Raw genomic sequence first — 24,940 nt, forward strand, 5'->3', positions numbered from 1 at the left:
CGGAGCGAAAATTAAATTTTCATTTTTTTTAAAGTATTTTTAAATTATAAATGAGTGAAATTTTTAAAAAAATTTTGTTACTTTTTTAAACTCTTATGCTGGTAAACGCTGGCCATTTACCTGCTTTTACCAGGCGTAAGATTTTTAAGTGTTTTCAGTGGGCGGAGGTTGTGCAGAAAGCGGAACTCTCCATCAGCAGAGGCCCTTCTCCAGGGCAGGCATCCGATCTGTCAAGAGGATTGTTGACGGATCGGAACAGCCGGTTTTCAGCGCATGCGCTTCGCATGCCTGAAACCGGAACTTGCGAAGTCCCTGTGGGTGTGTACACAGCTCGTACGCACCCGTAGGGATCAGAAAATAAGGTCCATTGAAAAACGGAAAAGCCAAACTTGCTTCGCCCTGCGAGTCAATCAGCCTTTCTGGAGGGACATGCTGCCTCCGTTTCCCATGTGCACCCATCTTACGTACATAGGATAACATAGGATTACACAGGATATCCGGCACAGTACCAGGCCATTCGGCCCAACCAGCCCATGCTGCTCTTTATGCTCCACTCAAGTCTCCTCCCGTCTTTCCCAATCTAACTATCAGCATAACCCTCTATTCCCTTCTCCCTCATATGCTTGTCTAGCCTCCCCTTAAATGCATCAACACCATTTGCTTCAACCACACTCTGTGGTAGCGAGTTCCACATTCTCACCACTCTTTGGGAATATAAGTTTTTTTCTGAATTCCCTATTGGATTTCTTGCTGACTTTCCTTTATTGATTGCCTCTAGTTTTGCTCTTCCTCACAAGTGGAAACACTCTCTCTCTATCTACTCTATCAAAACCTTTCATCATTTTAAAGAGCTCTCAGCCCTCAGCCTGCTCTTCTCAAGAGAAAAGAGATCCAGCCTGTCCATCCTTTCCTGATAGGTATCCTCTCGCATTTCTGCTATCATCCTTGTAAATCTTTTATGCAGCCTCTCCAGTGCCTCGATATCCGTTTTATAATATGCCGACCAGAATTGTACGCAGTACTCCAAGTGTGGTCTAACCAAGTTTTGATATAAGTTTAGCATAACTTCACTACTTTTCAATTCTATCCCTCTAGAAATAAACCCTAGTACTCGGTTTGCTTTTTATGGCTTTGTCAACCTGTGTTGCTACTTACAGTGATTTGTGTATTTATACTCCTAGATCCCTTTGTTCCTCTCCCCCACTTTGATTCGTATTTTCCAAGTAATATGTGACGTCCCTATTGTTGATTCCAAAGTCTAAATCATTAATAATGAATTGTGAACAGCAGTGGTCCCAGCACTGATTCTTGTGGGACCCCACATCCCACCTTCTGCCACTCTGAATAGCTACCCTTTACCACTACTCTCTACTCTCTGTCTTGAAGCCAGCTAGTTATCCAATCTGCTACTTATTCCCTGGCTCCGCATACGCTCCCATTATTCATCAGTCTATTATGGGGTACCTTATTGGAGGCCTTTTGAAAATCTAGATAAATTACATCTGCTACATTATCCTTGTCTACACTCTCTGTAATGTATTCAAAAAATTCAATGAGTTTGGTCAAGCAAGACTTTCATTTTTGAAATCCATGCTGACAATTCTTTATTATATTTTTCATTTCTAGATGTTCTTCTGTTTTCTCCTTTAACATTTCATTTAACTATACTAACAATGATGCAGTCAATGTCATCAAGAGAATAAGTATCACAGTTACATAAATTGACCTTTTACAACAATATATTGCTGGGTTAATGGAGTGAAGTGGATATGTTACTGGACAAGTATAGCTTGAGTTTAACGAGTTGAGTTTAAATCCCACTGCGGCACTTTGAGTATTTCAATTCAGTTTTTTTTATAATCTGGTGTAAGATCTTAATGATCTCTCAGAGTTCTTGGATGAGACAACCAAAATACGTAGCAACCAGTAGTGCTTGGCCAATAGATCAAGATTTATTAAGCTTACAGCATAATATACTCAACAACAGGCGATAGTTTAAGGAGTAGTTCGCTGCTCTTGGTCTCTGGAACCTCTCGGACACAGGTGACATGGACTTCAGTCTGTTCCTTTGCTCTTGCAGTACGTCTGTGTAAAGTTGTTCTTTGAGTATCGAGGTTTTAACCCTTTTCTTAGCAAAAGTTCCTTTGGCCAGTGTCCATATATGGTCTTTAAACAAATCACCTTTTTTTAATTGGTTCTAATGGTAAAAATACCATTGTCACTCAGACTAAGGGGAGCATCTTGGCCCCTCCTTTCCAGTATTATTCCGACAACTTTACCCTGTTCATCGTTATCTTGTTTATAGTTCTTCACCCCATTGAATTTACCTTAACTCTCTCATTCTAGCTTCCCTGGTATGAGCAGTACAAGACCTCGTAAGCTGTGTAAGCTGCATAACTGTCTGTTATCAGAACTAGTCAAGACTGTTTCTTACTGTAGTTGAGGTTACATTTTGAACAAGCCTGAGCATTTTAGTTACAAGGTATTATGGCTCATACCCAGGAGTAATTCTGGGTAAGATTAGTTGGTCAATGGCTACACTTGAATTTATATATATAATTATATGGTTCTCAGCTACTGGGGACTGCTTAATATCAGTCTTTCCTACACAGACACCAGTAAAATTAACCATGAATCTTTCAGATTGTTGTTAAAATCCAACTGATTCCTTTAGGAAGGAAACCCGCTGTGATTGCCCGGTCTGGCCCTATAATGTGACTCTAACCCCACAACAACCTGGCTGATTTTTAAGTATGAAGTGACCCAGCACGACACCCAGTTCTCTCAATTCGCTACAAAGAACAGCACTGCAGGAGATATCATCACACAGAGAGCAGCGGGTCAAGAAGACAGCCCACCATGACCTTCTCAAGGTAGCTAGGGATGGGCAAGCAGCAGCACAACAGAAACACAACTAGAATCTTCTTATAATACCAACATACGCGGGATTCACTTCTCAGCTACCAAGTGCTGTCCTCACCTTCCGCTCAGCAGCTGCAGTAACAACTGCAATAGTCCAGTCTGGCACCACTCCAGTATCATAGGAGGATTGAAATATTATGGCCAGACCCTCCGCGATTCCCATCCTTACGCCCATCAGCAGTCTAGAACACAGCTTAAATATATAAGATACTTAGAGGGTTCGACAAGGTAGATGCAGAGAAGATGTTTCCCCCCATTTGGGATTCTAGAACTAAGGGGCATAGTATCAGAATAAGGGGTCGCCCATTTAAAGCTGAGATGAGGTGGAATTTCTTCTCAGAGCGTCGTAAATCTGTGTTAGTCTCTGCCCCAGAGAGCTGTGGAGGCTGGGTCATTGAATATATTTAAGGTGAAGATAGACAGATTTTTTAACAATAAGGGAGTGAAGGTTTATGGGGAGCGGGCAGGGAAAAGGTGCTGAGCCCAAGATCAGATCAGCCATGATCTCATTAAATAGTGGAGCAGGCTCGAGGGGCCAAATGGTCTACTCCTGCTCCTATGTCCTCACCCAGACCAGGTGACTTTTCGACTTTGTTTACAGCCAACTGTTTTAGTAGCTCCTCTTCATCTATTTTTATCCCGTCCAATTTCTCTACTACCTCCTCAATTATTGTGACATTGGCAGCATCCTCCACTTTAGTGAAGACAGATGCAAAGTATTCACTCAGTACCTCAGCCATACCCTCTGCCTCCACAAGAAGATTTCCTTTTAGGCACTTAATCGACTCCGCGCTTCCCATGACTTTCCTTTTCCTCTTTATATATTAATAAAATACTTTGTTACTCACTAAGCTTTCCCCATACAGTCCCTTTGCCTGTCATATTTCCTTATTCATTAATTCTCTGCCATCTCTGTATTCAGCTTAGAAACATAGAAACATAGAAGATAGGAGCAGGAGTAGGCCATTTGGCCCCTCGAGCCTGCTCCGCCATTCAATGCGATCATGGCTGATCATCCAAATTCAGTACCCGGTACCTGCTTCCTCCCCATACCCCTTGATCCCTTTACCCTTAAGAAATATATCCAACTCCTTCTTGAATATATTTAATGAACTGGCCCCCAACGCCTTCTGTGGTAGAGAATTCCACAGGTTCACCACACTCTGGGTGAAGCAATTCCTCCTCATTTCTATCCTAAATGGCCTACCCTTTAACTTTAGACTGTGTCCCCTGGTTCTGGACTCCCCGACCATTGGGAACATCCTTCCTGTATCTTGTCTGTCCAGTCCTGTCAGAATTTTGCAAGTTTCAATGAGATCACCTCTCATTCCTCTAAACTCCAGAGAGTACAAGGCCAATCGACCCAATCTCTCCTCATACGTGATTCCTGCCATCCCAGGTATCAGCCTGGTGAATCTTCGCCGAACTCCTTTCATGGCAAGAGCATTCTTCCTCAGATAAGGCGACCAAAACTGCACACAATACTCAAGATGTGGTCTCACCAAGGCCCTGTACAACTGCAGCAAGACATCCTTGTTCCTGTACTCAAACCCTCTCGCTACGAAGGCCAACATACCATTTGTCTTCTTAACTGCCTGCTGCACCTGCATGCTTATCTTCAGCGAGTTGTGCACAAGGACACCCAGGTCTCGTTGCACTTCCCCTTCTCCCAATCTATTGCCATTTAGATAATAATCTGCCTTCCTGTTTTTGCCACCAAAGTGGATAACCTCACATTTATCCACGTTATATTGCATCTGCCATGTTTCTGCCCAATCACCCAACATGTCCAAATCACCCTGGAGTTTCTCGACATCCTCCTCACAGCACACACGCCCACCCAGCTTTGTGTCGTCTGCAAATTTGGAGGTATTATATCTAGTTCCATTGTCCAGATCTTTTATATATATTGTGAAAAGCTGGGTTCCAAGGACCGATCCCTGCGGTACCCCACTAGTCAGTGCCCGCCATTCCAAAGAAGACCCGTTAATTCCAACACTTTGCTTTCTGTCTGCCAACCAGTTCCTCTATCCAAGTCAATTCCTTCCCCCCATCCCATGTGCCTTAAATTTACACGCTAATCTCTTATGCGGGACCTTATTGAAGGCCTTCTGAAAGTCCAGATACACCACATCCACTGGTTCTCCCTTATCTATTTTACCAGTTTCATCCTCAAAAAATTCCAGTAGATTAGTCAAGCACGATTCACCTTTTGTGAATCCATGTTGACTTTGTCCGATCCTGTCACTGTTTTCCAAGTGCTCTGCTATTACATCTTTTATAATGGACTCTAGCATTTTCCCCCAATACCGATGTCAGGCTTACCGGTCTGTAATTCCCCGTTTTCTCTCTACCACCTCTTTTGAATAGTGGGGTAACATTAGCTACCCTCCAATCCATGGGTACTGTTCCAGATTCCATCAAATGTTGGAAGATGATCAGCAATGCATCTACTATTTCTAGGGCCACTTCCTTAAGTACCCTAGGATGTAGATTATCAGGCCCTGGGGATATATCGGCCTTCAGTCCCATCAATTTCCCGAACACCATTTCCCTACAAATACTGATTTCTTTCAGTTCCACCCTTTCATGTTCCGCAGCATCGCTGGGAGGTTATTTGTGTCCCCCTTTGTGAAGACAGAACCAAAATATGGATTTAGTTAGTCTGCCATTTCTTTTTTCCCCATTATAAATTCCCCTGATTCTGACTGCAAGGGACCTACGCTTCACTTCACCAATCATTTCCTGTCCACGTATCTATAAAAGCTTTTACAGTCTGTTTTAATGTTCACTGCAAGCTTACTCTCATAACCTATTTTCCCCTTATTAATTAAACCCTTTGTCCTCCTTTGCTGAATCATAAACTGCTCCCAATCCTCAGGATTATTGCTTTTTCTGGCCAATTTATATATCCTCTCCTTGGATCTTATGGTATCCCTAATTTCCCTTGTTAGCCACACAGTTGAGTCACCTTTTTTGTTTCATTTTTATGACAAACTGGGATGAACAAATTCTGTAGTTCATCCATGCGGTCTTTGAATGTTTGCCATTGCCTATCCACCGTCAACCCTTTGAGTGACATTCCCCAATCAATCCTACCCAACTCGCGCCTCAGACCATTGTAGTTTCCTTTATTTAAATTTAGGACCCTAGTCTCTGAGTCAACTACTTCATTCTCCATCTTAATGAAAGAATTCGATCATATTGTGATCGCTCCGACCCAAGGGGCCTTGTACAACAAGATTGCTAATTAATCTTTCTCATTACATAATACCCAGTCTAAGATGGCTTGATCTCTGGTTGGTTCCTCGACATATTGGTCCAGGAAACCATCCCGTAAACACTCCAGGTATTCCTCCTCCACAGTATTGTTACTAATTTGGTTAGCCCAATCTATATGTAGATTAAAGTCACCCGTGATGACTGCTGTGCCCTTATTGCATGCTTCTTCAATTTCCCTTTTAATGCCAATCCCAATCTCCGCCTTACTGTTTGGAGGTCTATATACCACTCCCACTAAAGCTTTCTGCCCCTTGTATTTCTCAATTCTACACATACGGATTCCACATCATCAGAGCTAATGTCCTTCCTTACACTTGCGTTAATTCCTTATTTAACCAGTAATGCTACCCCACCTCCCTTTCCTTTTTGGCTATCTTTCCTGAATATCGAATACCCCTGGATGTTGAGTTCCCAGCCTTGGCCATCCTTGAGCCACGTTTTCCTTAATCCAACCAAATCATATTCCTTTACCTCTATTTGCGCAGCCCATTCATCCACCTTATTACAAATGTTCATCACGTTAAGACACAAAGCCTTCAGGCTTGTTTTTTTTAACGCTCTTACAGCTATTAGAATTATTATTTACTGTGGCCACGTTTGATTTAAACCATTGATTTCTCTGACTGCCACTTGTGTTTTTCTCCTTCCTATCTTTTGCTTTTATCATTGTTTCCCTTTCCTCTGCCTCCCTGCTCAGGTTCCCAACCCCCTGCCATTTTAGTTTAAACCCTCCCCCAGAGCACTGGCAAACACTGCCCCTAGGACATCGGTTCCAGCCCTGCCCAGGTGTAAACCGTCTGGATTGAACTGGGCCCACCTCCCCCAGAACTGGTTCTAATGTCCCAGGAACTTGAATTCCTCCCCATTGCACCATTCCTCTAGCCTCATATTCATCTGAAATATCCTTCTATTTCTACTCTGACTAGCAAGTAGCACTGGTAGCAATCCTGAGATTACTAACTTTGAGGTCCTATTTTTTAATTTATCTCCTAACTCCCTATATTCAGCTTTTAGGACCTCATCCCAGTTTTTACCTATATCGTTGGTACCTATATGCACCACGACAACTGGCTGTTCACCCTCCCCTTCCAAGATGTTCTGCAGCCGCTCCAAGACATCCTTGACCCTTGCACCAGGGAGGCAACACACCATCCTGGAGTCTCGTTTGTGGCCGCAGGAATGCCTATCTATTCCCCTTACAATAGAATCCCCTATTACTATAGCTCTACCCCTCTTTGTCCTCCCGTCCTGTGCAGCAGAGCCACCCCTGTTGCTAGGAAGTTGGCTGCTGCTGCCTTCCTCTGATAAGCCATCCCTCCCAACAGTTCTCAAAGTGGTGTATCTGAGAGGGGGATGTCCACAGGGGACCCCTGCACTACCTGCCTGCGCCTAGTACTCTGCCTGTTGGTCACCCCTTCCCTTTCTGCCTGTCCAACCTCTAGCTGCAGTGTGTCCAACTCCGTAAACATGCTATTCACGATATCCTGAGCATCGCAAATGCTCCAGTATGCATCCAGTCGCAGCTCCAGCGCCACAATGTGGTCTCTCAGTAGCTACAGCTGGATGCACTTCCTGCACATGTAGTTGTTATGGACACACAATGTGTTACCGAGTTCCCACATAGCGCAGGAGGAGCATACGATGGCACTGGGCTGTCCTGCCATGATTTCCCCTTTAATTAATTGAAATTAAATTATATCATTCAATCCCACCAATTACACTACAGTTAAATGGTTTACCAACAGTCCCCGCTACACCACAGAGACCTTAGTAACTTTAAACCACAGAGTTTAAGTTTAAAAATAGAGAAATACTCACCAACCAATCACCTACCTGCTTTCTGGTGATGTCACACTTCAATTACTTTTTACTTCTCTCCCTCCCGCTGAGCTCGGAGACTGGAGGCTGGTACACCTCACCTGAACTCTGGCACCCTTTTTAAACCACCGCTCAGCCTGATGCTTTACTGTATGAAGAACCTGACGTAAGTCTGCTTTTTCGACTTCATTTTACTCTATTTCTTCAGGCAGCCAGCGAGCTCTAGCTTTGGATGTCCTGCCGCTCCCCCTCGTGGGAATGTGCCTATTCTGTATCCAAACCATCTCCTCTTTGAAGGCCTCTCATTGTGCATGTACTGTTTACCTGCTATTCTTTATTTCCAATCCTCCTAGGCCAGGTCCTTTTTCAACTTACTAAGCCCGAGTAAAACTGAAGCCAATGGAGATCAGGGGTAAATTCACCAGTGGTTGAAGTCAATCCTCGCAGAAAGGAAGATGGTTGTTGAAAGCCAATCATCTCAACCCCAGAACATTACTGCAGGAGTTCTTCAGGGCAGTATCCTAGGCCCAACCATCTACTTCAATGAATTTCTAAGATTCTAGATTGAGGCAAGACAGGGATGAGACAGAGACTGTCCAGTGTTCTGGGCAAATCTTTTCATGGGTCAAACGGCCATAGATCAGTGAGAGGTGTACAAAAAGTAATTAATCGTGATACAGAACCAATTTATACCCCAAAGGGCAAGACCTCTGCTTGCCAAAAAAAAGTAAACCGCCATGGACGACAAAATAGGTAAGGAACTACATAAAACTAAGCAATAAGCATGCAAAAAGTAGCACGGGTCCTGACGACTGGGAGAGGTAAGAACAAAAGGTGACAAAACAGATAGTAAGAGTTTGGGAATATGAATTAAGTTAGGGAAAAAAGCGTGGTCAGGAGCAATGTGGGCTACAACGTGATATTGCAAATGAAAATAAGGAAATGGCAGACATACTGAATAATTATTTTACATCAGTATTTACAGTAGAGGAAGAGGATAGCATGTCGGAAATCCCAAGGAAACTAATATTGAAACAGGGACAGGACTCACCAAAATAACATTAATGAAGAAAATAAAGGCATGAAAGATTAACAAATCCCCAGGGCCAGATGGTTTCCATCCCAGCTTTTTAAAGGAAGTCGGTGAGCACATTGCTGATGTGCTATCTATAATCTTACAAAGTTCTCTTGATTTGGGCACGTTCTTTCAGTTTGGAAAATTGAACATGTCACTCTGCTATTTAAGAAAGGTGAGAGCGAAACCAGGGAATTATAGAGCAGTTAGCTTAACATCTGTTGTCGGGAAACTACTAGAATCTATCATTAAGGATAGAGTGACTGAAATTCTTAAATTCTCAGCTAACCAGAGAGAGCCAGCATGGATTTGTAAAGGGTTTGTAAAGGGTAGGTCATGCCTGACGAATCTTTTTCAATTTTTGAAGAGGTGACTAAAGTAGTGGCCAGAGAAATGTCTATGGATGTTATTTATAGGGACTTCCAAAAGGCATTCGACAAAGACCCTCAGAAGAGATTGTTAGCTAATAGGTGAAGCTCATGGATTCGAAGGCAAATTATTGACCTGGTTAGGATATTAGCTGAGCGCTAGGAGACAGAGTGGGGGTAATGGGCAGGTTGTCTAATTGGCAGGATATGACTAGTGGTGTCCCGTAGGGATCTGTGTTGGGGCCTCAACTATTCACCGCATTTATTAATGACTTAGATGATGGGAAATAGAGCTACATGTCCAAGTTTTCCGATGACACAAAGATAGGTGGCATGTAAGCAGTGTAGATGGAAGCATAAAATTACAGAGATCTTAATAGATTAAGTGAATGGCAAACCTGAGGCAAATGGGTTTCAAACGTGTGAGGTCATCCACTAGGACCTAAAAAGGATAGATCAGAATACATTTTAAGTAGTGAAAATATAGAAGCAGTGGAGGTCCAAAGAGACTTAGGGTGTCCATGTACATAGATCATTAAACTTTCACGGAGAGGAACAGAAAATAATTAAAGAGGCTAATGGAATGCTGCACTTTATATCTAGAGGACTGGAGTACAAGGGGGTAGAAGTTGTGCTACAGCTGTACAAATCCATGGTTAGACCATACCTGGGGGTTATTTTGGCCAAAGGGTGATAACAGGCGCTAAATGGGTGCTGTACCAAATGGGCGCCTGTTTGAAAATCTGGCGACCATGAGACCAGCTGTTACCATCAGCATATGTGCCAGAGGGTCAATCACAGGAGGTGGAGGAGGAATGGGGGAAGCACCAGAGACTTCCAGCTAGACAAGCCACCCCTGGGAGGGACGCTCGTCGCAAGCTAATTGAACAGGGCTTTAGAGACCAGCTTCACCAGACCCCAGAGCACTGTGGCCACACGAGGTACCTTCCACCAGAGAGTCCATCATCTGCACTCAATCCGGTCACCCCTTCCCCCTGAAGATCACAGTAAGAGACCACCGATTCCACCACTACCCAATTACCATAATCAATGTTTTATACACATCACAAACAAAATATGTAAATATGACAGAAACAACATCACTTGAAAACATTAAACGGTTCACCCTGGGGTTTACCCTCAGTGGCTATCGATAAGTGCTGTTGGGTAATCTGGTGCTTCTACAAAGTGCAACCCCACTGTCAGCAGCAGGCGAGGTGGAGGCTGCTCAGAATCTAGAGAGGGAGGTTCAGATGTCCTCCTGGGACGCCCTCGAGAGGCTGAGGGCCGTGATGGCCCCGACTTAGATTGCATCATCCCAGCATGGGCTTCAGCAGTCTGGGCCACCTGGCTGACAGGCAACGGCAAGAGCAATGGTGGAATGGCGGGGGAGGGAGCAGGAATGCTGGTATCCGGAGAGAGGCCCATAGGTTCCTGCTCCACGATTCCCACGCCACTACCTGGGGGCCTCTTTTCAGCCCACCCAATGATCTGGTAGAGGACAGATCTGCATCGGAGACACTCTGCAAGCCCGTTTCTGCCGAGGAGCCCAGAGCCACCAGGGCAGCTGCCTGAGCTTCCATGGGAGCTGCAATGACTGCAGTGGAAGCTGCGACCTCAGTCATCAGACGCTGCATGATGTCGGGCACCGCAGGTCGCTGGCTGGAAGTCACCAGCCTCTCCACGCTGGAGAAGATGGGTTCCAGGCTCTGGGTCCAGCCCCGGACCAAGGTGGAGGCGGACTCCACCATCCCTCTCGCCACGACCAGTAGGCTGTCAGGCAGGCTCTCCATTGCAACAAGCATTTGGTTTGTCGTATCCATCAGCCTTCTTCTGAAGCTTGGCCCTGTGAGGTCCTCATCCGACTCCTCTCCAGTAGAACTAGTGCGAGACCTCGCCTCCCGGAAATGTGGCATCTGTGTTCCGTCCACCCAGCGTGGCTGCTGCCCGCTATTGCCTGGTGCATCCCTCGGTGAGGATTCCTCTTCTAAGCCAGCTTCTAAGTTGCTCGTGGTGCCGGCCTCTGAGCGGATGCCTGCAACAGTGGTAGCCAGTGATACAGTGCATTCATCCTTGCTCTCCTGGCTTCACCAGGCTGATACCTGGGATGGCAGGAATGACGTATGAGGAGAGATTGTGTCGATTGGGCTTATACTCACTGCAGTTTAGAAGATTGAGAGGGGATCTCATCGAAACCTATAAAATTCTGTCAGAACTGGACAGACTAGATGCTGGAAGGATGTTCCCGATGGTCGGGAGTCCAGAACCAGGGGTCATAGTCTAAGGATAAGGGGTAGGACATTTAGGACTGAAATGAGGAGGAATTTCTTCACCCAGAGAGTGGTGAACCTGTGGAACTCTCTGCCACAGTGGGTGGTGGAGGCCAGTTCATTAAATATATTCAAGAAAGAGTTGGATATATTTCTTGAGGCTAAAGGGATCAAGGGATATGGGGAGAAGGCAGGGACAGGGTACTGAATTTGAATGATTAGCCATGATCTCATTGAATGGCGCAGCAGGCTCGAAGGGCAGAATGGCCTACTCCTGCTCCTATCTTCTATGTTTCTATGTTTCCTCTTCCTCCAGGGAGTGAGCTGGCTGTTGCTCTTGCTGAACCTGCTCCACGGGGCAAGGTGCATCTTGCTCCTGGTAATCTACACTGTAAAGCGGGAAGCGAGGATCTCTTTTGGGCGATTAGAGATAAGGAATAGGCTTGCATCTGCAAGGAAGCTGCAGTGGCCACCTACCTCTCTGCGAGATGCCCTCTGCTCTGCCTCTGGCCCCAATGCCTGCCAAGCCCCTCCTGATCGCGTCCAGCACTGCCTCCTCAAAGGGAGTGATCTCTGGAGTCTTGCTTCCCCTCTCCCGGTCGGCTGCTGCTGTTGCTTGCCATGTGCTTGTTTTTCCTGGAACAGAAAAAGAGGGGCGATTGTGAAGGAGTGTATTGGCAGGCGTGTTTGTGTGTGTGTGTGTGTGTGTGTGTGTGTGTGTGTGAGATGCCTCACATGGTTGAGGAGCTGTGAGATGTGTCTGAGGTGTGTGTACTCTTCTGATGGGTACACTAAAACCAATAGACTGTAACTAATAAAACTTTAAAAGAACCTTAACAAATTAAATTAAAATTTAATTGGCCGAGGTGATGATGCACTCCAGTCCCCGTGGCACCCATCGGTCGTGGAAGGCCTCAAGCATGCCGGTGGACACCACGTGCTCCATCTCCAAGGCCACCCGGGCACGAACATGGTCACGGAAGAGAGAGGCAGGCAGTCGGGCCCCCTCGACCGCCCACTGTCTGGACCAGTTGAGTGCATTATCACCCCGGCCAATGAAATTTTAATTTAATTTGTTAAGGTTCTAGGTAATAGAAAAAGGTTTTAGCCTAAAAATTAAAGCCAAGCCTTTCAAGGGGGAAGTTAGGAAACATTTCTACATGCAAAGGTTGTAGGAATTAGGAACTCCCTTCCACAATCAGCAATTGTTACTAGGTTATTTGTTAAGTTTAAACTGAGATTGATATATTTCTGTTAACCAAAGCTATTCAGGGGTATGGGGTAAAGGCAGGTCTATAGTGTTAGGTCACAGGTCAGCCATGATCTCATTGAATGGAGGAACAGGCTCGTGGGGCTAAGCAGCCTGCTCCGGCTCCTATGTTCCCTCCATCATAACGTCAGGAATGGGCCTGTTCGCTAATAGTTGTAGTACTCAGCTCCATTCGCAACTCCTCAGATAGTGAAGCAGACATATATATGAGTGAGAGGGGAGCAGAGGATTATGCAGATAGATTTAGATGAGGAAAGGCGGGGGGAGGCTCTAGTGGAGCACAAACAATGAAATGGACTGGTTGGATCGAATGGCCTGTTTCTGTGCCTTATAATTGTGAAAACTGACAGACAGGATGTACTAGAAGGGCTGGTTATGCTTAGAGAGGATAAGTCGCCTGGTCCAGATGGCTTGCATCTCAGAATGCTAAGGGAATTGGGGGAGTGGAGAATGGAAGTGCTTGCTTTAATTTTCCAATCTTCCCTGGATGTGGGGGAGGTGCCTGAGGATTGGAACCTGGCAAATGTGACACCATTCTTCAAGAAAGGGTGTAAGAACAATCCTAGTAACTGCAGGCCAGTCAGTTTAACATCAGTAGTGGGTAAAGTTTTAGAAACAATTATCAAGGAAAATATTAACGGGCACTTGGAGAGGTTTAAGCTACTTAAGGAGAGTCAACACGGGTTTGTAAAAGGAAGATCGTGTTTGACTACACTAATTGAATTTTTTGATGAAGTAACAGGGAGGATCGTTGAAGGGAATGCATTGGAAGTTGTCTACATGGATTTTCGGAAGGCGTTTGACAAAGTACCAAATAGAAGGCTGGTTAACAAAATTGAGGCTCATGGAATAGGTAGGTCAGTGGCAGCTTGCATAAGGAATTGGCTTAAGGACAGAAAATAGCTAGTTGTGGTAAATAGCTGTCTTTCAGACTGGAGGAGGGTAGACAGTGGTGTTCCCCAAGGGTCAGAACTGGGGCCACTGCTTTCTTGATATAAATAAATGATCTGGATATTGGAATACAGAGTAGAATTTCTAAATTTGCTGATGACACCAAACTTGGGGGTGTGGCAAACAGTGAGGATAATAACAATCGACTGCATCAGGACACAGAAAGGCTAGCAGAATGGGCAGACACGTGGCAGATGGAATTTAATACAGAGAAGTGTGAGGTGATGCATTTTGGCAGAATGAACAGGGAGAGGCAATATACACTTAATGGCACAGTTTTAAAGAGTGTGCAGGGACAGAGGGACCTGGGAGTTAATGTGCATAGGCCCCTGAAGGTGGCAGGACATATTGAGAGAGTGGTTAACAAAGCATATGGGATCTTGGGCTTAATAAATAGAGGTATTGAGTAGAAAAGTAGAGAAGATATGCTGAATCTTTATAAAACGCTGGTTAGGCCACAACTGGAGTATTGTGTCCAGTTCTGGTCACCACAATTTCGGGAGGACATGAATGCACTTGAGAGGGTGCAGAGGAGATTTACCAGAATGGTTCCGGGGATGGGGATGTTAGCTACAAGGACAGGTCGGAAAAGCGGGATTTGTTTTCATTAGAGCAAAGGAGGTTGAGGGGTGATTTGATAGAGGTGTACAAGATTATGATGGGTTTGGATAGGCTGTTCCCACTAGCTGATGGTACAAAGACTAGGGGACACAGATTTAAGGTTTTGGCAAGAGTTACAGTCGGGATGTGAGGAAAAACTTTTTTATGCAGCGAGTGATGAGATCCTGGAACTCGCTGCCAACGGAAGTGGTGGAAGCGGAGACACCGAATGTTTTCAAGGGGGGGCTGGATAGGCACTTGAGGGAAATAAACTTGCAGGGCTACGGTGATAGAGCGGGGGAATGGGACTGACTGGACTGCTGTACAGAGAGCCGGCATGGACTCGATGGGCCGAATGGCCTCTTTCTGTGCCATTATGTCTCTATGGCCCTATGACATTGTCCCTTTAAAGAGACACAGATACACTGCCCCTTTAAACAGACACAGAGACACCGCCCCTTGAAACAGACACAGAGACACTGCCCCTTTAAACAGACACAGAGACACTGCCCCTTTAAACAGACACAAAGATACTGCCCCTTTAAACAGACACAGAGACATTGCCCCTTTAAACAGACACAGAGACACTGCCCCTTTAAACAGACACAGAGACACTGCCCCTTTAAACAGACACAGAGACACTGCCCCTTTAAACAGACACAGAGACACTTTCCCTTTAAACAGACACAGAGACACTGCCCCTTTAAACAGACACAGAGACACTCCCCCTTTAAACAGGCACAGAGACACTGCCCCTTTAAACAGGCAGAGAATTATATCGCCGATCCTTTATCGTTGCTGGGTTAAAATCCTGGAACTCCCTCCCTAACAGCACTGTGGGCTTCCGCGACCGGTGGGCACCACGGGGACTGGAGTGCATAATTGATTTAGACAAACAAATTTTAATTTGATTTGTTAAGGTTTATTTAAATTTTTATTAGTTACAGTTTATTTTGCTTGGTCCAATCAAAAGAGGAACAGCACTGTGGGAGGACCTTCACCACACAGACTGCAGCGGTTCAAGCAGGCGGCTCACTACCAGCTCACTACCTGAAGGTTATGGGTTAATTCCCGTTACAGACACTTGAGCATAAAAAAGTCTAGGCTGAGACTCCAGCGCAGGACTGAGTGCTGCATTGGCTGGAGGGTGAGATGTTGAACCGAGGCCCTGTCTGCTCTCGGAGATTTAAAAGATTCTAACAGTGGTTGAAGAGCAGGGAGTTCTCCCTGATGTCCTGGCAATATTTATCCTCAATCAGTATCACTAAAGCAGATCATTTGGGCACTATCATTGTGGGAGCTTGCTGTGTGCAAATTGGCTGCTGCGTTTCCCACACTACGACAGTGACTCCACTTCAAAAGTACTGCTTTGGCTGTAAAGCGCTTTGAGACGTTTGGCGGTCGAAGAGGCGCTATACTGATGCAAGTCTTTATTTCAGAAGAAAATCTGAACTTTGACCAGAACCGATGCTATAGGACAACAGGAAGAGGAGGAGGCAATTTAGCCCCTCGAGCAATATTCTGCCGTTCAATGAGATCATGGCTGACCTGTGACCTAACTCATTCCCGCCTTTGCCCCTTATCCCCGAATACCTTTTGATTAACACATCTGAGTTAAATTTAACATTTGAGCTATCAATTGTTTGCGGATGAGTTCCCAAATTCTACCGCCCTGTGTACTGTCATCTCTCCGAATAATGTTTCTCTTTTTTTGCACCGAATCTGGTACTGCCGGGTTAGACACTTTCGATGTGAAGTTTACTTTTCAAACTTTGCCCCGCCTCTGTGTCGGTGACCTACCCGTCCGACCCGGCTATTCACGTGGGCCACTCGAGTGATCTTTCCAATCCAGGCTCTCGGGAGTCTGGGCTCACAACCGCCAGGCTGGGTTCAAATTACTGCCGTGAACAGACCGCGCCCGGAGAGTGTTCAACTTCTCACTGGGACCTAACCCACTGCCTGCCGCAGTCTCTGGGCTGGAAGTTCTCGGAGGATTATAACCGGCTGGGTTAGAATGAAATGTCATCCTTTGCTGAAGTGGTTTGGGAGAGAATGAGGAACTGTTCTGACTCGGGTTATTGTCTTTCTAACGCTGGGCTGGGATCCCTTTCAAGGCTTGTGATGCAGGATGTGTCTATCGTAGAATCCTCTTACAGCGCAACTTCTGCTTTTGTGACCGACAACCTGCGATGCCCCGTGAGCGCCCGCCGTTTAAACCTAATGAGTTACGAATGGGTCTGTTTGGTGCTTGTATACATGCTCCTAAAATCAAGCGAACCCGAGGGAGTGATTTTCAAGGTTTGGGGGCCGAGGATTTACCCCGTTCCTTTATTAACCGCTCACCCTCTGTACAAGGAAGGGCTGCGAATTCCTACTCCGGGGAGTGTCTCTTGTGGGATCGAGGGCTCAATGCAGACTCGGATCCTGGAGTTTGTGTGAAAATGGCTGTAGACTGCTTAGAATACCGGCTTGGCCTCAGTATCACAATTTAAGAGCTCTGACCGCCCCACCTCCTAAACTCCTGCCTTTCTCCTCCTGTCTCTGCAGAGGGCGGAGCGTCGAGCGCTGGAATCTCCACCAGTCCCCCGAACACGGTAAATTCGCTGGCGGCCAGGAGACGGTCCGCTGCTGAGGGTCTGGCCCAGCCTCTGGGGTAAGTAATGCTGAGTCTCCCTCAACCTCCAGTGGCGGAGTCCTTTAGATTGGCCGTGTCACCATTCAGGCTCCGCGTTGGCCGTGAAGACCAGGCTCAATGTGAGGAATGAGTTCGGGTTTCCAGGAATTATCCAGGATCTCTGAAGACCCTGCCTGATACGATCCGGCTTGTCTGTGCTCCCTCTCCGCCGACCGGTGACTACCGAAGGATTGGTGATTAGCTTCGTTGAATTGGGGTTCGAACTAGTTTCAACATAGATTTTAGGGGGATTGTTGCTGCCAGAAATGTAACACAGCATTAATTTAAAAAGCAGACCCTCCAACGTAGTAATCTCTGGATTATTCCCAGTGCCACGTCCTAGTGAGCAGAAATGGGAAGTGAATGAATGGCTAGCGACATGGTGCAGGAGGGAGGGCTTCAGATCCCTGGGACATTGGGAGCAGTTCTGTAGCGGGAGGGGCCTGTTCAAGAAGGCCGGCTTGCACCAGAACAAAGCTGGGACCAATACTTCTGGGCAAGTTAGTCAATGTTGGGAAGGTTTAAACTAATTCGGCAGGATGGTTGGGTACCAATATGTAGTATTTATAAAGTAGAAATAAGATGTAAACTACTGAGTTCTAGTTAGGAATACAGAATTGGGTGGGATCATAGACAATAAAGTCCAAGTTCGATTTGGAGTGCATGTGTGCACAGGTTGGTGAGCTGCAGGCGCAAAAAACCGCGAATATGATGTGGCACTAACGAGAACTGGCTCAATGAGGATTGGATGCTTCATATGGTGGTTCCAAAGTCTTCAGGAGATGGGGAGGGGACCAAGCACGAGGGGTAGCGGTTTTGATCGAGGGAAATATTCTAAATGTCCTTGAGGATCAAAGGCAGAATCTTTGATTTGTAGTTGAGAAAGTGTGGAGATATTGGGCTACTTGGGGTATTTTATAGGCCATTAAATAGTGAAGGAGATACATGGGCAGATTTTTCAAAAACTAGAGATGCATGAACGATAGTAGTGATAATGGGAGACATTAACTCCCTCTATGAAATGGGGCTGTGATTTTTCAAGGAGGGAATTCAGGTGTGCTCAAGAGAAATTTATTGAACAGTAGGTTATTAGCCAAAGAGGAAAGGAGGCATTGCTGGATGTAGTCCTGGAACTAACTCGATCAATTGGCGAATGTAACATTCGGAGAGCATCTCGAATATTTATCATAGTATGGTAAGATTTAGTCCAGTTATGGAGGGCTCTTTTCAGTGAATTGATTAGGATCTGGCCCGGGTAAATTGGAGTTGCAAGACTTGATGTCAGACATGACAAACCATGAGGGTGAAGCCAATCGACTGCAACAAGAGATAGAAAGGCTAGCAGAATAGGCAGGCAAGTGGCAGATGGAATTTAAGTGAGGTGATGCATTTTGGCAGAAAGAACAGGGAGCGGCAATATACACTTAAGGGCGCAACTTTAAAGCGTGCAGGGACAGGGTGACCTGGGAGTTAATGTGCATAGGTCCGTGCAGGTGGCAGGACACATGAGATCTTGGGCTTAATAGAGGTATTCAGTACAGAAGTGAAGAAGTTATGCTCGGCCTTTATAAAGCACTGGTTAGGCCACAACGGGAGTATTGCATCCAGTTCTGGTCACCACATTTTAGGAAGGATATGAAAGTATTGAAGGAAGGGGAGGTGGGGTGGCTGTTAATAAAGGAAGGAATCACTAATAGAGAAATTATATTGGGTCAAAAGATCAGGATAATGAAACAGTTTGGGTGGAGGTAAGGAATAATGGGGGAAAAAACACTAGTGGGTGTACTCTATAGGCCTCCGAACAATGGCAACTCTGTTGGATGGAGTATCATTCAGGAAATAGTTGAGGGTTGTAATAAGGGAACATCTATAATTATGGGGGATTTTAACTATCATATTAATTGGACAAATCAAATTGGGCAGGGCTGCCTTGAGGATGAGTTCATTGAGTGTATTAGGGATGGGTTTCTTGAGCAGTATGTAACTGAACCGACCAGGGGGCAAGCAACCTTAGATCTGGTCCTGTGTAACGAGACAGGCTTAATTAAAAATGTCCTAGTAAAGGATCCCCTTGGAATGAGTGACCATAACATGGTTGAATTCCATATTCAATTAGAGGGTGAGAAGGTTGGATCTCAAACAAGCGTGCTAAGCTTGAATAAAGGAGACTATGAAGGTATGAGAGCGGAATTGAGTAGAGTGGATTGGGAAAATTGATTAAAGGGTAAGAGGATACATGATCAGTGGTTTACATTTTAAGGAGTTATTTTACAACTTCCAAAAAATATATATTCCACTGAAGAAAAGGGTGTAAAAGAAAAGACAGCCATCCGTGGCTAAGTAAAGAAATTAAGGATAGTATTCGACAAAAAAACAGGGGCATATAACATAGCCAAATCTAGTGGGAGGATTGGGAAAACTTTAAAAGACAGCAAAAAATAACACTGATTGATTAAGAAAGGGAAGATAGATTATGAAAGTAATTTAGCAAAAAATATAAACAGATAGTAAGAGTTTTTATAGTTATATAAAAAGAAAAAGGGTGGCTAAAGTAAATGTTGGTCCCTTAGAGGATGAGACCAGGAAATTAATGGTGGGAAATATGGAGATGGCAAAAACACAATGAATATTTTACATCAGTCTTTACAGTAGAAGACACTAAGAATATTCTAACACTGGACAAACAGGGGGCTAAAGGGAGGGGAGGAGCTAAGCAAGATCAAAATCACTAAGGAAGTGGTACTCGGTAAAATAATGGGACTCAAGGCGGATAAATCACCTGGACCTGATGGCTTACATCCTAGGGTCTTGAGGGAAGTGGCGGTAGGGATTGTGGATGCATTGGTAATAATTTTCCAAACTCCCTGGACTCAGCAAAGGTCCCGGCAGACTGGAAAACTGCTAATGTAACACCCTTATTTAAAAAGGGCAGTAGACAGAAGGCTGGAAACTATAGACTGGTTAGCCTAACATCTGTGGTAGGTAAAATTTTGGAGTCCATTATTAAGGAGACAGTAACAGGACATTTGGATAATCATCATTTAATAGGACAAAGTCAGCATGGTTTTATGAAGGGGGAGTCATGTTTGACAAATTTGCTGGACTTCTTTGAGGAAGTAACGTATAGGGTGGATAAAGGGCAACCAGTGGACATAGTGTATTTAGACTTCCAAAAGGCATTTGACAAGGTGCCACACAAGGTTATTGCTTAAGATAAAAAATCACGGGATTGGGGGTAATATTCTGGCATGGATAGAGGATTGGCTATCTAACAGAAGGCAGAGTTGGATAAATGGTTCATTCTCAGACTGGCAATCAGTAACTAGTGGTGTTCCGCAGGGGTCAGTGCTGGGTCCCCAACTCTTTACAATCTATATTAACGATTTGGAGGAGGGGACCGAGTGTAACATATCAAAGTTTGCAGATGATACTAAGATGGGAGGGAAAGTAGTGTGAGGAGGACATAAAAAACCTGCAAGGGGACATCGACAGGCTAAGTAAGTGGGCAGAGATTTGGCAGATGGAATACAATACTGCAAAGTGAGGGGTTATGCACTTTGGCAAGAAAAATCATAGAGCAAGTTATTATCTTAATGGCAAGAAACTGCAAAGTACTGTAGTACAAAGGGATCTGGGGGTCCTGGTGCACGAAACTCAAGGTTAGTATGCAGGTGCAGCAAGTGATTAAGGCGGCCAATGGAATGTTGGCTTTCATTGCTTGGGGATAGAATATAAAAATAGGGAGGTATTGCTTCAGTTGTACAAGGTATTGGTGAGACCGCACCTGGAATACTGCGTACAGTTTTGGTGTCCATACTTAAGAAAGGACATACTTGCTCTCGAGTCAGTACAAAGAAGGTTCACTCGGTTAATCCCGGGGATGAGGGGGTGGGCACATGAGGAGAGGTTGAGTAGATTGGGACTCTACTCATTGGAGTTCAGAAGAATGAGAGGCGATCTTATTGAAACATATCAGATTGTGAAGGGGTTGGATCGGGTGGATGCGGGGAAGATGTTCCCGATGGGTGAAACTAGAACTAGGGGGCATAGTCTTAGAATAAGGGGCTGCTCTTTCAAAACTGAGGAGGAACTACTTCACTCAGGGTGGTAGGTCTGTGGAATATGCTGCCCCAAAAAGCTGTAGAAGCTACATTACATAAATAAAAACAGAAATAGTTTCCTAGAAGTAAAGAGAATTAAGGGTTACGGGGAGCGGGCAAGAATTTGGACATAGTCTAGGTTCGGATCGGTCATGGCCCTGTGGGTAGCGGAGCGGGCCCGGGGGCCGTGTAGCCTGATCCTGCTCCTATTTCGTGTCTAATTCTGTACGATTCAGGAGATGGTTCTGTGATAGTGGATTGGTGGTTAGGATAAGATCAGCCATGATCTTATTGAATGGCGGAGCAGGCTCGTGGGGCTGATTGGCCTACTCCTGCTCTTATTTCTTATGTTATGTGCAGACGAGATTTACCGGGATGAGTAATTGCAGTTACGTGGATAGCGAAGCTGGGGCGGTTCTCCTTGGAGCCGAGGAGGCTAATCGGCTGTTTAATAGTGTTTAAAATCAAAGGCTTTAGAGAACTTCTTACAATGGCTGAAGGGTAGCTCACGAGGGCACAGATTTAAGGTGATTGGCAAAAGAACCAAAGGCGACATGAGAAACTTTACGAGTGGTTAGTCTTTGGAATGCACTGCCTGCTGGGATGGTGGATGCCGACTGAACAGTATCCTTAAAGGGAACTGGATAAATGCTTGCAGGGGATAAAAGTACATGGATTGCACGCCGAAAGAACAGGCGCAGACTCTCACTACTCTCTGGATATCGTGACTGTCGGCCTTGCTCTGGCGGCTCCTCACTTCACAGTTCACTGGCTGCAAGTGCAAGTGGAACAGTCAGCTCGAATGCTGTTTGAAGACTCGCCTTGTCAATTCAGCCTGGTTACATCCCGGGAGCCGGGGCTGCGGTTCATTGAGCCTCTTTAAACTGTGGCCAGAAATCGGCTGGCTTCTCCCACCTGCCCAATTTGGTCTCCTTTGAGAACTGGCTGGTCTTGGTCGTAATTTCTCCCACCGCCAGTTGCTCATATCTAGACTTCACCAGTAATTTGTCCCGTAAATTAAGCTCGAGTTCCTTTCCAGAACAGTGGCCGATTCACCAGGTAGTTAACTCTCACAGTCAGGACTAACTGAATGTGGTATTAATAACCAACAGGTTTCACTTGGTTCCATATAACGCTTCCTTATTTCAGCCTGAAGATGGTCTCCCTCTGATAAAGATAATTGGATGTTCAATGAATCGCCTTCTCTTCCGGCAGGCTTGCTGCAGCCCAACAATCGGGAGGTGCTCGAGGTCACGTGGTGGTCCCCCGGAGACCCAAGCTGACTCTGCCTCGAACTCCCACAGTTCTCAATTAAGTTGCAAACACACGTCGGTCCGAACTGGGCTTGTTCCTTCAGTGTCCAGCTTCCCCATGACTTGACTTTTTAGGGCGGTGCCTTTTAACCGAGAATCCGAATCAGTGGGATAAATGCATAGCTCCTGTTGCAACTGTTCTTTCTCACGGTCGCGGGTTTGATGGGGGCCAGGGAAAGATTGCCTTGTTTCCCTTGCTAATAGTTGGGCTAGAGCCCTGCACACAGCTTTGGGGTCGCCATTAAAGGAAATGTGATTGCACTAGAGAAGGTACAAGGGGATTTACCAGGATGTTGACAGGACTGGAGAACTTTAGCAATGAGGAATGATTGGATGGGCTGGGGTGGTTTGCATTGAGGTGTCTAAACTGGGGTCTAGGTAGTGGATAGGACGGACCTATTTCAGTTGGAGGTCAATAACTAGAACAGATTGAAAGTCGTCTTTAGAGGTGTTTAGAAATGTTCACCGAGTGTGGCGGGGTGGGGGGGCCTAGAACTCGCTACCTGAGGGTGGTAGAGGCAGAGACCCTCATCGCATTACATAGTACTTGGATATGCACAAAGTGTAGTAACCTGTAACGATACGAACCAAAAGATGGAAAGTGGGATTAGACTAGATGGCTATTTCGACATTACATGATGGGACGAATGGCATCCTTCTGTACCGTAAACTTCCGATTGTGATTTCCATCAATCCCGATTCACCACATTGAGCCTCTATCTGCTGTTGTCACCCGTACTAACTGCTCTCCTGTCAAATCAAACCTCGAGTTTCGGATTTGCCTCGGATTCATCAGGATTAGTTAAGTGAAGTCAGTGTCCGGATATCGCCTTTTGAGACCTGTGAATTCTAAATTCACGCTGCTTCTAAATTCACGCTGCTTCTTGCAGTGATTCCCTGGGTTAAACGCACCACTTAATAATTAAAACCGATCGAAGTTTAATTCCGTAGTCTGGACCTGATTTCTACCGCTTCAGCGGAGTGTTGGACCATCAGGTGTCCCCACTATCCATTTAGAATAAGAGGTGGGGATGGGGAATGGCTGCAGTGTAGTGTCACCTCTGGTCTTGTAAATCTAAATCTGAGGCGTTGGCTCCCTGTCTTTTGTCCGTGCGTGAGGCTCAAACCCGCGCAGTTCAATTATCTAACCAGGAACTAGCGACCCTCCAGTGACTCTGGGGCCGAGGGGAAGTAGGACTGGGAATAGAAGTGACCATTGCAGACCTGGTGATTTTTGAAGTTCAGAGCCAGATTAGCTATCGGAGCCCCGCTAATGGGTGACCTGTGCTAAGGAAGTCTACAGGACTCCGAGCTGGTCTCGCTCACCCCGAAGGTTTGAGCCTTCACTCGATGCTGGAGGGCATTTTCCCTCCGAATAACCCTGAACTTAAACAGCCCGAGACCTGGTTAGAGGATGATCACCAGCTGACTCATGACTCCAGTGAAGCCCCCTATAGTTCAGGTCCTGGCACCTGTCCCAATTCCTGCTCACCTTGTAAATTACTGGGGTTGGGTTGCAAATTGAACCTGGATTTTCTTAGGAATTCGCCACCTTTATGGGAGTGAGGCAGGGAGGAGACAGCTGCTGCTCAGTTGGGAGCAACCTCGCCTGAGTGAGGAGGTTGTGGTTTCAAGTCTCACTGCAAAAACCTGTACAATAATCTAGGCTGACACTCCAGTGCAGTACTGAGGGAGTGCTGCACTGTTGCTGGTGCTCACCTTTCAGATGAGACATTAAACCCAGGCCCTGTCTGTTCTCAGATGGACCTAAAATCTCCCATGGCACTAAAACAGCAGGAGTTATCTGCGGTGTGCTGGCCAATATTCCATCAATCAACGTCAGTGAAACAGATATCTAAAAATACTGCAGATGCTGGAAATCTAAAATAAAAACAATGCTGGAGGTCAGGTAGCATCTGAGAAACAGATTTAACGTTTCATGTCGATGACCTTCCGTCAGTACTGGAAAAAAGCAGGAAATGGAAAAGATTTTTAAGCAACTGCAGGGGCTGGGAAAGTGGGGAGGGGATGAAAGAACAAAGGGGAAGGTCTGTGATGGGATACAAGGCAGGAGAGGTTCAGATATTCAAGGCAAAATGAGGTGGTAATGGGACAAGTTAAACAAAAATATCAGATTAAACATTATCTTGCCTATTTGTGGGAGCTTGTGTTCAGATTGGCTGGCACGTTTCCTACATTACGACAGTGACTACACTTCCAAGTTTTAAAGCATTTTGGGACGTGAGCTATATGAAAGAGGTCTTAAAATAAACTTGCTTTCTTTTTCTTTGGAGAGC

At 45.5% G+C, this 24,940-nt stretch overlaps 1 pseudogene; it reads right to left on the reverse strand.

Moving 5' to 3' along the window:
- LOC147119672 (uncharacterized) overlaps positions 1–24,940 on the reverse strand; it is a 312,815-nt pseudogene that overhangs the window by 143,171 nt on the left and 144,704 nt on the right.

This window comes from Somniosus microcephalus, chromosome 4 (assembly GCF_052327205.1).
Source record: "Somniosus microcephalus isolate GS21.2 chromosome 4, FLI_Smic_1.0, whole genome shotgun sequence".
Lineage (NCBI taxonomy): Eukaryota > Metazoa > Chordata > Chondrichthyes > Squaliformes > Somniosidae > Somniosus > Somniosus microcephalus.